This window comes from Protopterus annectens, chromosome 15.part0 (assembly GCF_019279795.1).
Source record: "Protopterus annectens isolate FY-2018-M chromosome 15.part0, PAN1.0, whole genome shotgun sequence".
Lineage (NCBI taxonomy): Eukaryota > Metazoa > Chordata > Ceratodontiformes > Protopteridae > Protopterus > Protopterus annectens.
The window spans coordinates 517,463,656-517,478,968 of record NC_056749.1 but is presented as its reverse complement, the minus strand read 5'-3'; positions in this window follow the sequence as shown (position 1 = coordinate 517,478,968).

Genomic DNA, 15,313 nt, shown 5'->3' with positions numbered 1-15,313 from the left:
GGATCTCAAAGATGCTTATCTCCATAATCCAAACCATCATTTTTTCAGGAAGTTTTTACATTTCTCTGCTACTTCCTGGCATTTTTCAGTTCTCTGCTTTGCCTTTTATCCTTTCTACTGCCCAAGGGTATTCACCAAATGCCTTACTACTGTGATTGCTTTTTGTAGGCTTCAAGGGATCCAAGTATTTCCATACTTGGATGATCTGCTGATTCTGGCTTCTTCTCCAGAGATCCTGTTGCAAAATCTTCATTTTGCCATTTTCCTTCTTCAGAGTCTAGGATTCATGATAAACTTCAAAAAGCTCTCTCTGACTCCCTCTCAGGATCATGTATTTCTTGGTTGCAGGAGTCAGACGGTGTTATGCTGGCATTCCTGCCTCCTCCAAACTCTTCTTCCCTTGGCCTCCATTTCAGCCAGGAGTTTGTGAGAGCTCTAAATTTCATGTCTTCTACCATCCCTATGCTCCCTCTAGACAAACTTTACATGAGAGAGTTTCAGTGGTTTCTGAAATCAGTGTTGCTTCAACATGCACATCCTCTAGACTTTGTAGTTCCTCTTCTTCTTTGTCTCAAAAAAGCACTTCACTGGTGGGTTCAGCAATTGTCTCTAAATCCAGGGCTCCCTTTTCATCCCTCTCAGGAACTGTGCACAGATACTTCAGATGCGGGATGGGGAGTAGCTTTTGGCTCCCTAAAGGTAGAAGAGTTGTGATCGCCTTTTCAGCAGAAAGATCACTTCAGTGGCAAAGAGATGATAGCTCTTTTGCTATCTTTTCAGGCTTTTCACATCTTTTCTCTCCATGGTACTCACAGATAATACCACAGTGAGGTGGTATATAAACAAACAGGAAGGAAGAAAATCTTACCTGTTTTGCCAGATGTTACTCCTGGTTTGGAATCTTGCTGTCAAGTATGAAGTGACTCTTCAGGCAGTTTACATCTCTTCAGGTTAAAAAATTCTGGCAGACACTCTGAGCAGGTCCTTAACTCAATCTCATTAATGGATGCCTCACAGAGATGTGTTTCTGGACATTATCCACTGGTAGGGTACTCCTCAAGTAGAACTAATTGCCTTCCCTCTGAACAAACAACATCCTCTTTTTTTTTTGTGCCAGAGTCCCAGGTCCTTTGGTGTGGAAGATGGACACTCTCTCTTTTTCTTGGAAGGGAATGTTCCTGTATACATCTCCTCCCTATCCTCTCATTCTAAAATCCTGTTCAAGATTCAATAGGATGCTCCCAAAATCTTGTTGGCGACTCCCTTTTGGCTGTGACAACACTGGTTCCCTCTATTTCTGCATCTAGCCAAGGCCGATCATCACAAGTTACCTCTCAGGGTAGATATACTCACACAAGACAAGGAATCTCTCATCCATCCTTACTTATCCACACTTCAACTGACACTGTGGGTGATAGGATTTTGATTCCTCATAGACACCTTTTTATAAAGACATGCTGAAAGTCCTGCAGGAGACCAGGAAACCTACTACTAGGAAGTCCTACTTATACAAATAGAAGAGGTTTTCTATTTGTTGTCTCTCTCATGACCTTGCCCCGCTTATGGCGGTTGTTCCTTTGATTCTCTCTTATTTGTGTGAGTTGCTCAGTGCTTGTTTGGTTTATTCTTCTGTTAAGGCCCACTTATCAGGTATCTCTGCTTGTCTGGCTTTATCTCTTCCTTTAGCTTGTAGATTTGAGGCTAAACAATTCCTTAATAGTGTCCTTCACATTAGACCTTTCAGGAAACCTGTTCCTCCTCTCTGGGTTCTTAATTTTGTTTTGGAGAAGATGACTCAGGCTCCTTTTGAGCCTGCTATGTCAGCTTCCTTACAACATTTTTCTTGGAAGAAAGTCCTTTTGTTAGCTCTTACTTCTGCCAGATGGGTGTGTGAGTTGCAAGCCTTTATGGATTGTCCTCCTTTTTTGATATTTCATAAGGACATGGTGTCCTTGCATACTAGTCCTTCTTTTATGCCAAAGGTGGTTAATGAGTTATCAATTAATCAGTCTATTCACTTGCATACTTTTTCCCTTCTATGCATTCTGAAATCTGAGAGGGAGCTAGATATTTTAAATGTCTATAAACAACTCAGATTTTATTTGGATAAGACTAAGGCTATTAGAAAATCTGATCAGTTGTTTTTTTTTCTTTTCATCCTAGGTATTTAGGATTAGGTGTATCTAAGCAAATTATATCTTCTTGCATTTAAAAGACTTTTCATTTTTTTGCGCTTTTCATGACAAGAGCCTTCCTTCTTCTGTGAAGACTTGTTCTACTAGAGTTGTGGCTTCTTCTAGTGCTTTTTTCAATGGATTGGATACTAATTCTATTTTTGAAGCAGCTACCTGGACTTCTGTGCATACTTTTACCAAGCATTACAAGTTGTATTGTGTTTCTAGAGCTAGGGATGGTTTTGCTAGGGCTATTCTTAATGGTTTTCTAGAGGGCTGTACTGCTTCTTCCTCCTCCCAGGTTTCTTCATCGAGCTTTGGCAAGGACATATACTGTTATGGCAAGATTTTACACAACTGTGCTTTCCACTAATTAGTACTCCACTACATGTCACCAGAATCAGATGCATTTTTACTAAATGTGAGTTTCAATGGTAGACTAGTTTTACTGTTACACATGTTTCTGTTTTCAAAATGAGAGTGATTTATTTAAAAAAAACAGTTGTCAGTGTTATTTTCTGTAAAATTTGAAATAAAAGCTTTAAATTAAATCAAAAACTCTGTTAGAATTGTAAAGGTAGAAAAGAAAATAGTATGCAAACTGATAGGTTTGGACAGTGTTTATGGGAACTGGGGAGAGGCTGCAAACTAATAGAATATTGCTACCAGTGGTGGTGGAGTCCTGATTCATTACCCTGCATAGGGACCCATCTATCCATGATTTGGCTGTTTTGATTCTAGTGGTGTATACTGCAACAATACAGCATTATCAGCCATTCAATTTGGTTAGACCTGTACTGAGTGATGTCAGAGGGGATAACTATTCTTGATGACAGAGAAGACATAGTGAAATCAAAAACAGAAGGTTAGTGTCCTGTAAGCTTGTAACACCCCCCCCCCAAAAAAAAAACAGTACATTGCATGCAGTAATAGTTCAAATTTTTGCTTGACTTGTGGGATGTTGAACAAAATTTGCTGCAGTATTTATATTATCTTGAATTGTTTTACTTCATTCAAAAGCATACATTCAGTCATTAATAGCCCTGAACTGTGTGATATAGTTCAAACATGTTGGATTTTAGTAGTCCAAACATGTTGTATTTAAGAAATATATTTTTGCAGTATCTTCTTTACAGCATCCAGTGACTACAAATGGGGTGTGTTATTTGGAGTGATGATAAGAAATGTCTGATCTTCAGCATCCATTATTTAGTCATTACTGCATGCTACTGTGATATAGACTTTTCTGCAAGATTGTATTGTAAAGGTTTTCTTCATTTAGTTAAAAACTGTTATTCTGGCAATTATCAAAGAGGACTTGAGCTGTTTTCTGCTGCAATAATACTGAGTTTTAATATTCCACCTTCATTTACCTACTGCAAGACATTGAGCAAGTCACTGTAACAGAAAGTGTTTTGGGGCCATTGGGAATTTGGGCTACACTCCTTAATGGTCTCTTGTTCTGCATGCCTAGTAACTATGAACCTATTGTTATTGTTTGCTATTCCCAATTATATAACTGATCTTATTCAGGAAATTGTATGGCAATTCAACAATGTTTAATGCAACAAAGGTGATTTCTTCAATGTCAGCAGACACTGCACTTGTAGATCAAACACTGAAGAAATATTGTTTGCCAACAGTAACTTCTGGAATAGTAATGGATATCTTTAATGTGGAATTATTGAGATGAGTTTTACTTTTTCATATTTACTTAGCAGTTGATTAATATTTCTCATGGTCTCATAAATACTGTTTTTTTAACTGTATTACAAACGGTTGGTTCTTATGGCTATTTATCATCCAAAGTTGCCAATAAAATAGATGTAATTTATTTCTTCATAACAATAAAGGGTGTACATGGTCAACAAAGTGTTTTTAACTGTTGGCGGGGTGGAGAGTCTATCTATGGATGAAAGTACTCTATGCTCTTATCATCTAGTCAGTTTTACATTATTTTTAATCTTCCTTTGCAGGACTGATGTGTGTTAAGTTGGAATACTTTGGCTACTTTGTGTTTGTATTTAACAAATTTGAAATGTGTGACTTCATTCATTATTACTGTTACTGTGCCCTTTTTTAATTTTTGTGACATACATCTGAGAAAAATATAGTCAGCAATGCAGCTCTAATTGCTGGGTTTGAGGGATGTTTGTTGATAAGAATTTCTGATCCTACAGAGTTGGTGAAGTTCAAAAATCATTCGTGTTAACTTTGCAAGAGTAGTGTGCATTTCAGTATAGCAAACTGGAATATTTTGCAGTGGCCATTTTTTATCACAATCAGACACGTGATATGTCAATGAAGTGGCCATAAGTAATTTGAATAGCGTGTTCTGGCTGAAGTGTTCTGAAATGGGTTCTTCTGTCATTGTTTCACATCCTAACAAATGCTGTATTAAACAAGAAATGTACTTTAAAACAATCAGGAAGGAGAATCAAAGAAAAACTGCATTTATGGCTGGTCCTAAAAATGTACGCGGGATGGTGGTCATGATTTCAAAACAGACACAGGTCCAATGTATACTTAATTCACCTCAGTACAACATTTTCTGGAATTCATCAATTCCAATGCCTTGGATCAACTTATCCACACCCCCACCAGGGGCGGCAATATCCTAGACCTGGTCATCACCAACATGGGAGACCGGTGTTCCACACCAGAGGTCAGTTCCTCATTGGTCAGATCCGACCACAAGCTAATCACCTAGACATCCACATCCCGCTCCCACCCCCCATTAGGAAAACAACCATAAAAAATTTCTCCAAAGCCAACTTCACACTTCTTAAGACAGAAGTGGCAAACTTCACAACACCCATGCAGATGGACAATAGAGGTACGACTGCTGAATCCTACACGAATGCACTTTATAAGCACTTACACGAGTTCATGGATCATGCTATCCCTAACAGAACCAAGATGCTATCCTCCAAAAAAAAGGAAGCCAATCTGGTGGTCTTCTGCCATAAACAAACTCTACAACAGAAGAAAGAAACTGTTGCAAAAAAAGAGTAAAATCCCATGATTGGAAGAACTCCCTGGTCAGCCTCAGTAAGAAGCTGAGATCCCTCATAAAATCCTCCAAAGTTAGTTATGAAAACAAGATTGCCACTGATTCTAAAGGCAACCACAAAGCATTCTATAGCTATGTCAGGAATCTAAATGGCAACACTCAGATCTGCTATGAGTTGAAGCACAATGCCACTAAATATACAGAACCAACTGATATTGCCAACATCCTGCCGGATAGGTTCAGTGCTAACTTTACCCCCTCTCACCCCCTAAAAGGCCCATCTCTATAATGGAAGAATGCAAAGTTACTGTAATCACAGCTGCACAGGTAAAAACCTCATTCTCCAAAGCCAAGAACACAGCATCCATGGGACCTGACAACATCCCAGGCTGCCTTCTACATGAACTACAGAATGAACTGGCATGCCACCTAAGTACCATGTTGAGTCATAGCCTCACCTCAGGCTTTGTGCCCATTGAATGATGCACTGCAATGGTTATCCCACTCCACAAACAGACCTCAGGAACTACCACCCCATTAGCTTGACGAGCCTGGTCTGCAAGGCCATGGAACGTATCATCATGGAACTCATAAACAAAGACATTGGAGATCTCCAAACTCTGGATCCCACACAGTTCAGGTTTGCAAAAGGCAGATCATGTCTCCTAAACCTGACAGACTTCTTTGAAACAGTCTCCAAAGACATAGATGAGGGTAAGGTGGTTCACACAGCCTATCTAGATCTCGCCAAGGTGTTTGACACCATCCCCCACTCTGGAATTAAAGATAAACTCACTAAACTAGCTATAAATCCCTATGTCACAAGATGGGTTGCCAACTTGCTTACTGACAGAACCCACACTGTGAAAGTAGCAGACTCTAAATCAGACTTCAGACCATTGACAAGTGGAGTACCACAGGGTTCAGTCCTGGGTCCTCTCCTGTTTGGTATCTACTTCTCTGAAGTACAGGCTAACACAGAAGGTCTTTGGCTAACTAAGTTCACAGATGACTGCAAACTAGCTGCCATAATCGAAACTCCTAACGATGTGGACATCCTACAAAAGGACCTCACTGAGACAGATGCCTGGTGTCAAAGCCATGGCCCCAAGCTCAATGCCAAAAAGTGCATTGTCATCCCCTTTGGTAAAAACTCTGTAACCATGAACTACAACATAGGAGGTAGTATACTTAACAACAAAAGTGTGATAAGAGACCTTGGGACACAGGTGGACAGTAGTCTCTCCTTTGATAATCACATTGCCACAGTAGTCAGGAAATCCTTCTACGTGGCACACCTCATCACAAAAGGTTTCTCATCCAGAAAAAAAGAGGTCATTGTTCCCCTCTACTCATCACTCATTAGACCCATTATAGAGTACAACACCCCTTTTGGTATGTACCGCACAAGACATCTAGAACAACTGGAAAGGCTGCAGAAATACCTCACAAAGAGGATTACTGGCCTCAAACAGATGCCCTATGGAGACCGTCTCAAAAAACTCCAGCTTTACTCCATCACATATCACCTACTCAGAGGCAATCTCTGCCTAACATACAAAGCTATGACAAACCCAGATCTGTTGGACATGGTCCACTTAAAGAAATCCCAGTCCCTCCAAGCTACATGCTCTAGGGACCTAAACCTTGTCACCACAATAAACAGAACATGCTGGAGGGATAGAGTGCTGTTCCAGAGACTTCCCATACTCTGGAACAGACTACCTATCTATGTCAAACAGAGCTCCTCATTAGCACTCTTCAAGAAAAATAGGAAATTCACCCCGGGGTTCACTTCTGTGACTCTGCTTGACAGGTGCACAGGAAAATATTTTTCTTGGGTGGCAAAAGCCAGGGTACCTTTTTGGCTATGCTTGTAAAGGCCCTAGGGCCAATAGCCTAGTACCTACCTATGAACATATATTACTATTTATAAATGCACGTGGAAGATTTCAGTGTAAGAATAGGTGAAAAGTATGTTTCATACCAGCATTCTCTTTAAGCTGTATAGCTAGCTTAGCTTATATTATCTTTTGTAAAGGATCACTATGGTGAATGACTTTACAGTTATTAAAATTAACCTGGTACATACTTCTATTCTAGTGCTTCTCCAAGGCAATCACTGGAAAATAATTTAGGCAGTCAGACTGTCTGGGTTTCAAAGCAGTCAGTTATCAGTCATTCAGTCAATAAGAGTAAGCAAAGGACTTTCTTCTTTTTTAATAACTATGAAAGTGCTTGAAATTGTAGATATTTGGTAGCCATTTGACATAGAACACAAATCCAACTGCAGTCCCTTGTGTGGTTCATACTTTGTTAGTATATACTTTTGCTATAATTCTAGTTTTTGTTGTGTTATAACATATGTTTTTATTTAGTTACTTAATTAGTCATTCAGTTAGTTAGTTACTTAGCTAGTTAGTTATTTAACTGACATTGTAGGCTGATTCATCTTGACCCTTTTCAGCCATGGCCTTGGCTCTTTTACTCATGTATTTGAATGCCATTTCCCAATCCTGTTTTACCAAAGTTATCTTTTCGTAACATATTTTCTTGCTGTATGAAATATGTTCTAAGATTGTGCTCCCTGCAGTGACACTTTTTATTCCTATATACCTCTTTTCTTATCCCCAAGATTTGTGTAACCATGGAGTTAGTTTATATATGTAAGAGGATATGAAGGAGAATTGGGGTACTTACCCCCTACAAAAAGTATGACATTTCATTACTGCAGTGTGATGGCTTGAAGATGTATTTTTGATGCCTTGGGATCAAAAGGTGTATGTTTGGTGGATCAAGGTCAACCTTGCATAGTAGCACTTTTGATCAAAAATTATATATATATAAATAACAAAGCAGATTGTTGTCATGAAGCAGGGGTTAAACATATATAAATAACAAAGTAGATGATTGTCATGAAGCAGGATTTACAAGGAATATACGCAAACAGTATTAGAGGGATCTTTCTTAGATATCTAATATTGTTAATTGTATGGTGAAAATGCTGAATACTGCATACTAGTTATTGTCACAACATGTGACTAGGCCTGTTAGATAACAGCTAATTGTGTTTTCTAATGCAGACAAATAGTGAGGATGACATTGATTATGACTGCAGTGATACAAGAAGATGGGTGCTGAGTGCATCATAGGTTAGGTAGATTAATCTCTGCCTTGAATGTCATGTAGTGGGTATTAATCATCCAGGCAAGCGGTATCAAGAGGCTAGATGCATTATGCCCACACACATACTAGTCACTCACAGTAAAAAGAAATGGTAGCACCTTAGTACATGCAGCTGGCGGAGGAATGAAAACAATACGCAGACTGTCCGCTCAGCCATAGCAACAGAATCTTTTTATTGCATCTCTAAAAAGAATTAAAAGAATAAATGAAACATTATAACCTAGCAACAGGATAGATTATATCAAAGAATTAATTGACACGATGCTTGGAAACTCAGGTTCTGCTTTATTAGGGTTGTAAATAATATTGATATATTATTAACATTATGGTAAGATAAAGATAAGATGGAAAGCCGTAATATAACACGTGTTCTCTGATTGAGTCTGATGTGCAAAAAGGTAAAGCACTGGAAGAAAATAGAAACAGCATTTTAGACATATGATAGTAGGATAAATGAAGGTAGAAACAGAGCCTGGTTTTAAGAAAAGAAGTCAGAGTGAGTGCAAAAACTATATTACCAATTTTTTTTTTTGGCCAGTCTAAGCCATGCATTGAGGATAAAATGCACACATAATGGAGTGTAACATTGTTTTAGAGTATCCACAGAGCAAACATCCCAGCGGTAGGGTATGCTGTTTCTCTGTTTAAAGACTTATTCGATGCAGTAAAGGGCATGCATTAGGTTCTGTTAGGAACTGCAGTACAGTAGTAGGTATTACACATGGGTAAGGCAGGTGTAGACCTGCCATTCATTTTATATATCTATGTGTGTGTGTGTGTGTGTGTATATCTGTGTATATATACAGTGGATATAAAAAGTGTACACACCCCTGTTAAAATGCCAGGTTTTTGTAATATAAAAAAATGAGACCACGATAAATGATTTAAAAATTTTTCCCACCTTTAATGGGACCTATAACCTGTACAATTAAATTGAAAAAGAAACAAATCTATTAGGGAAAAATATAAAAAATAAAAAATGTACAATACGCTGGTTGCATAAGTGTGCAGCACACCCTTAAACTAATACTTTGTTGAAGCACCTTTTGCTTTAATTACAGCATTCAGTCTTCTTGGTTAGGAGTCTATCAGCATGGCACATATTGACGTAATAATGTTTGCCCACTCTTCCTTGCAAAAGTGCTCCAAATCTGTCAGATTGTGAGGGCATCTCTTGTGCACAGCCCTCTTCAGGTCACCCCACAGATTGACTGGTATTTGGAACTGTTCATAATTTCCACCACCTTGACTAAAGTCCCAGTTCCAGCTGAAGAAAAGCAACAACAAAGCACGATACTGCCACCACCATGCTTCACTTGTTTGTTGTTCCCTTTCTTCAGCTGGGACTGGGGCTTTAATCAAGGTGATGGAAATTATGAGCAGTTCTAAATACCAGTCATTTTTTGCCCAAAACCTTCAGGTGCCTGCTAGAAAGATGAAGATGAAGGGGAATTTCACCTCTCAACACGACAATGACCCCAAGCATACATCCAAATCAACAAAAGAATGGCTTCACCAGAAGAAAATTAAAGTTTTGGAATGGCCCAGCCAGAGCCCAGACCTAAATCCAATAGAAAATCTGTGGGGTGACCTGAAGAGGATTGTGCACAAGAGATGCCCTCACAATCTGACAGATTTGGGGCACTTTTGCAAAGAAGACTGGGTAAATATTGTCAAATCAAGATGTGCCATGCTGATAGACTCCTACCCAAAAAGAATGCTGTAATTAAATCAAAAAGAGCTTCTACAAAATATTAGTTTAAGTGCATGCACACTTTTGCAACCAGCTTATTATACATTTTTTATTTTTCATATTTTTCCCCTAAAAGACTTGTTTGTTTTTCAATTGAATTGTACAGGTTATAGGTCACATTAAAGGTGGGAAAAGTTTTGAAATTATTTTTGTGTTCTTATTTTTTTATATCACAGACACCTGGCATTTTAACAGGGTGTGTGTACACTTTTTATATTCACTGTATATATATCTGTCTATCTATATATCTATATATTCACACACACAAGCTCGTGCATGCTCACACACACACACACACACATATATATATATATATATATATATATATATATACATATATATATATATATATATGTGTGTGTGTGTGTGTGTGTGTGTGTCTATATATACATTATATATATATATATATATATATATATATTATATATATGGGCCTACTTTACATGGTCGACATTTCAGAAAGTCGACTTTCATATGGCCGAGACAATATGATCGACTTTCAGAATGCCAACTATGTAAAATAAACATAAAAACACAAAAAACACTTATCTTAAACTATTAGCAGGGGGGCTATGATATATAAATATTTAACATATATATATATATATATATATATATATATAGATAGATAGATAGATATATATATTGATTGGCAGTCCTGTAATAGTTCACACACCTCTACCCATATCAACCTATATGGCTTTACTCAAACTATCAACTCCTCTACCAGAACTCACAAGCCCAACACCAAAGAAACTATCCTGGACTGGATACTTACTAATAATCCTCTCCATTCCTACAAAGTAGGAACCCTCCCAGATGATCTAAGTGACCACTCCCTAACCTATTTTATTAGATCTAAAATTAACCTTACACATCCCAATACTGCCAGAACTGTTCGCTCCAAAAAACAATTTAACCATGATCTATTCCTTACAGAACTTAAACAATGCAATTGGACATCTCTAAAATATCTTCCACTTGATGAAGCAGTATCATATTTTAATTCCACATTTTTATCCATCCTGAACCACCATGCCCCACTACATTCCATTAGATATAAAGCTAAACCAGCTCCCTGGCTCTCAAACACTTCAAGGCATAAAATCCATCTGAGAAACAAAGCTTGGGTTAAATGGCGTTCTACAAAAAGCCCATTAGATCACTTAATTTTCAAACAACTAAGAAATTACACTAAAAAAGCCATTGTACTAGATAAAAAGAACTTTTACCTCCAAATACAGCAAACCCATGTTAATAAACCACAAATGTTCTGGAAAAGCATTAACAAACTTCTTCATCCAGGACAATCAGTCACCCCTAACCCTCTAGGCTCGAACCCAGATAATCCCATCGACACTGCCAACTCCTTCTTTACCAATGCCATCCAATCTCTTGCTAGTCATCTTACACCAGACATTGCAAACCTTCCTAATTCATCTGAAAATCCTCCACCTTCCTTTCCATTCCATCCAGTGCCCACATCCACTATTTGCTCTCTACTACGTAAACTTAAACCTTCCTCCCCCTCAGCTGACAACTCCCAGCAGAATACCTTCAAATAGGTGCTAAATCTATAGCCTACCCTATATCCATTCTTATTAATAGAACCATTAGTGAAGGAAATATCCCATCCATCTGGAAGATTTCCTATATCATTCCTCTACACAAAGGTGGGCACTCAAATGATTTCTCTAATTTTCGTCCCATAGCCTTGCTATCTCCCCTCGCAAAAATTATGGAAGAGTGTATTCAGAAACAACTACTCAACCATCTTCTTCAAAATAAACTTCTGGCTAACTGTCAACATGGCTTCAGACCTTACCATAGCACCACCACTGCCCTGCTATCTTTTACAGATTGTATTAACAATAATCATAACAACGGCCTTCATTCCTCAGCAGTATTTGTTGATTTATCCAAAGCCTTTGACATGGTTCATCACCACCTGCTCTTACACATCATGCAATCTCTGTCCTTAGACCCATTAACTATCAACTGGTTCAAATCTTACCTTGATAACAGGAAACAAGCAGTACTCTGGCACAATAATCTATCAAATCTCCTACCTATATCCCTTGGTGTCCCTCAGGGCTCCATATTAGGGCCACTCCTATTTTCCATCTACACTAATGATCTTCACTCAGCAATTCCTTACTCTACCTGCATTCAATATGCAGATGACTCCACCATTATCTGCTCAGCTACATCTCAAATTGAACTGCAAACCTTGACCCAGAATGCATTTAACACTGTGAACAATGGTTTACTAACCGCTCCCTCCTCCTTAATCCCAAGAAAACAAAGCTGCTACTCTTCTCCCCAACACGTAAGTCCACCCCTATACAATTTTCACTTACATCCAACAATGGTACTGTTATCTCTCCAGACCCAGCTACCAAGCTCCTAGGAATAACTATTGACAACAACTTCAACTTTGACACACATATTAACACCACAATAAAAACTGTCAACAAGAAACTTGGATCCCTCTATAGAATCAAACCTTTTCTCACTACAACAGCCAGGACTGCTATAGCCAGAACTCATCTCATTTCTACTCTACTCTACTCTATGCCTCACCCATATTCACAAACCTTTCTCAAACCAACATTAACAAGCTCACTGTATCATATAATAACATTGCTAGATTTGCTGCTGCCTCCCCTTACCATACTCATCACTGTCTAAACCTTTTACAACTTGATTGGTTAGAATTTCATCAGCATCTTCATCTTTCTCAGCTTACTATTGCCCATAAATGCCTGTATCAACCCTCAAATACTCCTATTCTCTCAAGACTACTTACCCCCTACCATAATCCTAAAAACTTACGCTCAGCTAATAAACTTCTGTTTAACACCTGTAGAGCTCATAACCTAGCAGGTGACTCCCTCTTTTGTAACACCGTTGGTAAACTATGGAATCTACTACCTACTGAACTTACAACTCTCTCCTCTCATACACTTTTCAAAAAGAAGCTCAAGCTTCATCTCAAAAAACACTGGTTATGTTCCTGTATTACCCCTGACTAATTGCTTTATCCTCTAGCATTAACCACCTGCCTCAACTTCTATTCACATTCTAACCTTTTATTTATATTTTCTTTTTTCTGAATCCTGGGACTTTAGTCTTCATAAGTCTTCTTAAGTCTTCACATATATTTCCTTATTATCAACATTGGTAACTGCCTTCCACACTATACATTGTATATATTCTATGATGACTTTTTTTCAAAACCTTACTTAAAATGTTTTTATCATATTATTCTCTAGACTTTTTCATGACCTTATTTAAAAATGTGTATCTTTTATTTTTATCATTATTATTATATTTCTCTTCTTTCCTATTTTGCCATTTTATATGTTGTTATTGTTTTTTATCTATATTGTTTTGCACATGGAGCTTTTCTCCCCGGGCCTCTACTGAAAATGTACATGTATCCAGCTAGACTAGCCCGGTCAACAAATGTAAAATAAAATAAATAAAATAAAATATATAGGGGGTCTATATTATATCGCACACTCAGAAGAGCGAACAACACATAATCGACCCCATGTAAGTGAAAGCTTACAATGTCGATACCTCAGAACAGCGATTTAATCACTGTTCCAAAACAAAAAAAAAAAAGAAAAAAACCTATAAAGCATTACATAATGTGGGAGGCACAGCCCCCACAAACCCCCCTACTTAAATATACCAACTCCGAGATCGCACTACAGTGCCGAAAAGGCAAAGTAGTGAAGGCACCCAAACAAATCCTTTCCCAGGGAAAGAATTTGCTGAAAAGCTGCTTCGCTATTTTGCCTTTTCGTGCTTTTCAGTTCGACAAAGATGTATTCGACAACCTGCGTCTGTGACAGTGTAATAGGGAGCCTATATATATATATATATATATATATATATATATATATATATATATATATGTGTGTGTGTGTGTGTGTGTGTGTGTGTGTGTGTATAAAAATATCAGTAAACCACATTAACTATGCCCACCTAATTAATCAGTTTTAGTTTCTTTGGTATTGGGTTACAGATCAGTAATCATGCACTTAGATGACAAGGTAATGACTTCTATTCTGCAAATTTTGCTAGCCTTGAAAGAAAATGTTCAAAACAGGTTGATGGAAGGACATTTTCAAAATGCAGGCAGTGCACTTGAGCAATTCAGGATGCAGCTGCAATATGTTATACTATCTATGAATCCCCTCAGCTTCTTGTTCATCTTTGGCTATAGTATCCCTGATGAATGAAAAGTAAACATTTTTTGCGACAGTGTATAATGGCCTTTTGAGGCAAACAATTCTTAAACAAGGATTAGTTACATCTAATCTAGAATTCTGTCAATAGGTCTTATCTCACTGAATAAATTATTTGTTTGCATGCAAGGGGCTATCTTTACTTCACACAGATTACATAAAAATTGCTCTGTGCTTCAGAGTTTCTCTAGCCTGCTCCAAACTTTTATAACTGGACCTATGGACATGTAGCCCTTACCCACCAATGAAAAAAAAACATTTCCTCTTTTTTGTGACCAGATTTACTGATTCATGAACTTTTATGTTTCTCTTAAACCAAGGATTTGCTCTATTTGTGCAAGAATTAGGACAACAGTTCAGCTTTTTTGCCGTTTAAGAACCATAAAATATCCTATTTTCATTTATTCTAGTAAAACCAGGTGCTCCAAAGGACCAGGACAAATTTCCCAAATACACTTTATTAACCAGACTTAAAATTCACTACATAAAATAATGTGGTATGGTTTAGCATTTTCATCAATCACATAATGACATCATCAGAACCATATCCTTCCAAACAGCTGAGCAATATATATCATAAAATTGTATATTTAAAAAGTAGATATACCCAAGTTAGAATGAACTGTAAACACTATATTCATACAATAAAATCACATTATACCAAAAAAAAATCACTATATAAAATGTTACTTAAACCTTCATTGACCTATCTTTCAATTCACTACTGAAATTGTTTCATTTAAGCCAGGAAATACTGTTGCATTAAACTTGTGCTACCAAAACATTTCCCTTCTTAATAGTTTATTATTCCAGTCACCACAGTATGCTGCCACGTTTATTTTTTCGACAGTAAAAAAATTTAATTTTTCAAAGCCAGTATACATACATGAGTGTCTTGCTAGTGCACTTTTATTGTCATTGCGCTGAA